At 48.5% G+C, this 3,890-nt stretch overlaps 1 non-coding gene across 1 annotated transcript; it reads right to left on the minus strand.

Moving 5' to 3' along the window:
• Positions 1–382: 382 nt before the first annotated feature.
• Positions 383–458, minus strand: TRNAA-UGC (transfer RNA alanine (anticodon UGC)). The gene has a single exon. It is a non-coding gene; the product is annotated as a tRNA-Ala (tRNA).
• Between the last annotated feature and the right edge of the window lie 3,432 nt (positions 459–3,890).

Genomic DNA, 3,890 nt, shown 5'->3' on the forward strand with positions numbered 1-3,890 from the left:
CGCAGAATCACAGCACATACGGTTAGTGTACTAATGCGCTGAGAAAAGAAGTACGTTTAATTTTGTTAAATGTCACAGTTTCTTTTTTTTTTTTTTTGTATTTTTCTGAAGCTGGAAACGGGAAGGCAGTCAGAGAGACTCCCGCATGCACCCAACCGGGATCCACCCAGCACGCCCACCAGGGGGCGATGCTCTGCCCATCCGGCGCATCGCTCTGTCGTGACCAGAGCCACTCTAGCGCCTGGGGCAGAGGCCAAGGAGCCATCCCCAGCGCCCAGGCCATCTTTTGCTCCAATGGAGCCTCTGCTGTGGGAGGGGAAGAGAGAGACAGAGAGGAAGGAGAGGGGGAGGGGTGGAGAAGCAGATGGGCGCCTCTCCTGTGTGCCCTGGCCAGGAATCGAACCCGGGACTTCCGCACGCAAGGCCAACGCTCTACCACTGAGCCAACCGGCCAGGGCCACAGTTTCTAAACTTATTTGACTATGGATCCCTCTTTTTAAAATGTTGTCTCCATTAATTTCTCCGGAAACAATGTCCCCAGAATAGAGCTAGAGCAACTCTGATCCAGCTCAACAACCTTATTTTACAGGTGAAGAAACGGGAGCCTGGACGAGTTGATCCTCTCCGGATCCCAGAGGAGTAACCGAGCCAGGAAGTCCGCTTTGGAGAAAGATACACGGTGCTCATTGGCATTCACAGAGAAGGGGGAATGTTTCACTCGGATTGAAATGTTTAACACCGTTTCAACCAACGAAAACCCCCAGTAAGAGACACTCTACATATAGGATCTGTTTTGCAAACCCAACACCTTTGTTTATAACCACGGAGACATGTTGTTTGCTCCTAATATTATAACCGTATGTGCAAAAATCAAATGCCTTCTATATGTGATGCTAATTAAATCTCATCCAATTACGTGGATTATTACATGGAGTTGATAGAATCGCCCTGTCTTGTTACATTATTTTCTGAAACTTTTGTGATTGTCTGAGGGGGCGGGGGACACGCACCCCACGTTTTATTGCTTTACAAACAAACCACGTTAAGAACATACATCTGCTTTCGTAAAATGGCACACTTTCTTTTTGAGGGGCCCACACAGGTCCGCTCTGGGCTCCAGCCGTTCTCAAAGACGGCTGTGTCTCTGATGGCTGCAGTTTGCAGTCGGACCTGAGCAAGGGCCTGGTGTAGGGAGGGCAGCCTCAGTCAACAGCGATCACACCCCCTTTGCAAAGTCGCGGCTCCATCTCGAAACCGGCAAGGGGAACTGAAGGAATTCCCTTCCCTTTATGGCTTTTATCTCCCTGGGTAATAGGGGATGATGCTTCAAGGAGGCAATTCTGAGCCATAAATCCGACTGCAAAGAAACCGAGAGGAGAGGGACAAAAATGATAATGTAAGAAGTTCCTTTTGTTTACGAGGTTTAATTGGGATTTTGTACATGAATGAAGAAGGCCGAGTTCTCTCCCAGGGTAACTGGGGAGGGAAGAAGATGGGTTCCCATTGTCTGTCTGCTTTTTTTTTTTTTTTTTTGTATTTTTCTGAAGCTGGAAACAGGGAGGCAGTCAGACTCCCGCATGCGCCCGACCGGGATCCACCCGGCCCGCCCACCAGGGGGCGTTGCTCTGCCCATCTTGGGGCGTCGCTCTGTTGTGACCAGAGCTACTCTAGCACCTGAGGCAGAGGCCATGGAGCCATCCCCAGCACCTGGGCCATCTTTGCTCCAATGGAGCTTTGTTAGCGGGAGGGGAAGAGAGAGACAGAGAGGAAGGAGAGGGGGAGGGGTGGAGAAGCAGATGGGCGCTTCTCCTGTGTGCCCTGGTCGGGAATTGAACCTGGGACTTCCGCACACCAGCCGACGCTCTACCACTGAGCCAACCGGCCAGGGCCTCTGCTTTTTAATGTGCAAATGAGTCAGACAGAGCCTTTCCCAGCCCAAGAGAGCCTGTAGTTCTGAGTCCAAGGCCAGCATCTCAGTGGGTGCTCAGTAGATATTAATTGGAGAGGAGAATGGCTTGGAGGAGTGGGCTTCATTACATTCTCTCAGGTCCAGTCCTCTAGGATGCCCAGAGAGGTCACTCCGTCCCCTGCCCCAGGCACTACCCATGTGACCTCTGCAGTTAATGAGAAAGAGCTCTCATTTTTGTCTCCCAACTCATCTCCTTTCCAAATCACTCTGCCCTCTGCATGCAGGGGCTGTTGAGAACAAAACAGGGGAGAGTAGGAACAGCAGCTGCTCCAGCCTCGCCGCCCACTCTTCCTCCGTGGAACACTCCTGGTGCCCCCTGGAGTGGAAGAGGTAAGCTGCAGAATCAGGTGGGGGCCGTAGCAAGGACTGTGGTTCTGTCAATCGTGTTGTCATGGGCAGCAACTCACACTCCTTCTAACAGAGGATGACACAGGGTGCTGGGCTTCTTGGGGGGGGGGGACTATACAATTTCTCCACCTTTGATGTCAGGCTTGGGTATGTGAGTGCTTTGGCCAATGTTAGGTAGGTAATGTTGATTATGCTCCATCTGAGCAAAAACTTTATGAGCCTTCCTTGGACTGAGTGTTTCCACCCAAAATTTGTATGGTGACGCTCCTAATCCCTGATTTATTTTATTTAGAAGCAGGGCCTTTGGGAAGTAAATACCGTATTTTTCGCTCCATAAGATTCACTTTTTTCCCCCCAAAAGTGGAAGGGAAAATGTCCGTGCATCTTATGGAGCAAAAAATATGGTATTTTATTAAATATTTTAACACACCATTTGGTTCAGAATATTTTTTTCTTATTTTCCTCCTTAAAACCCTAGGTGTATCTAATGGTCAAGTGTGTCTTATGGAGTGAAAAATACTGTAGGTCATGGAGGTGGAACCCTCGTGAATGGGATTAGTGCCCTTATACAAGAAGTGACATGAGAGTGATGATCTATTTCTCTCTCTCTCAGACATGTGAGGCTACAGTGAGGAAAACAGCTTTCCACAAACCAGGAAGCAGACCCTCACCAAACACTAAATCTGGTGAGGTCCTTTGATCTGGGGCTTCCCTGACCTCCAGAACTAGGCGAAAGTAATGGTTAAGCCATCCAGTCTATGGTATTTTTGTCACAGAAGCCCAAACTCACTAAGGCAGAGCCATTGCATATTTCTCTCAGCTCTCTTGTTATTTTCTCTTTGCCGTAAGAATCGCATGTCCAAAAATGGGCTGTTCTTTCAGCCTGGATCTGGAATAGAGGATACAAGAGGCCGGTGTTTATGCAATGTCTTCCTCATTCCAGATCACAGGAAAAGCATTTGTAGTTGTAACTGGGATTCGGGGGTTTATTTGTTACAGCAGCAGGGTGGACTCATTCACATTGCTCAAGGGGAACAGGAGGATGAAGTTTGTGACTTGGCTATTCCATCAATCCTGATAGTCACACATCAGGCTGCCAAACTGACGAATAGTAAAAGCTCCTGCAGTCCTCGCACCTGCTGTTTCGACAGTGCCTCCAACCATCTCCTTGAATTAAGCATAGCATTGGATGCTGTATAATATGACATGTTGACTTCCCACAGATCAAGTAAAGGGCTTTTCTATGCGGCTGCACCCTCCAAGGTGCAGTCTTAGCTTTCTCCAGAGAGCCTCACAAAAAGCATTGTATCCTCCACTTCTCTGAGCAGCAATCCAGGTTAACCTGAGTGCCCACCCCAACACTAGAAGCACCATCAACCTTCCAAGAGGAACAGAGGGACCTGTGCTAAAATAGCATGGCAATGCAGATATTTTGACTCATCTGTGTTTTGCCTTGATCTATGTGACCTTTCACCAGGCATATGCCTTGTGTAAATTACAACTGAGTACTGACTTAGACAAATGTCCTAAATAGGGGGGAGGGGAAACTATGCTTTGTGTAAATTACAACTGA

The sequence above is a fragment of the Saccopteryx leptura genome, chromosome 1, assembly GCF_036850995.1.
Source record: "Saccopteryx leptura isolate mSacLep1 chromosome 1, mSacLep1_pri_phased_curated, whole genome shotgun sequence".
In the NCBI taxonomy this organism is placed as follows: Eukaryota; Metazoa; Chordata; class Mammalia; order Chiroptera; family Emballonuridae; genus Saccopteryx; species Saccopteryx leptura.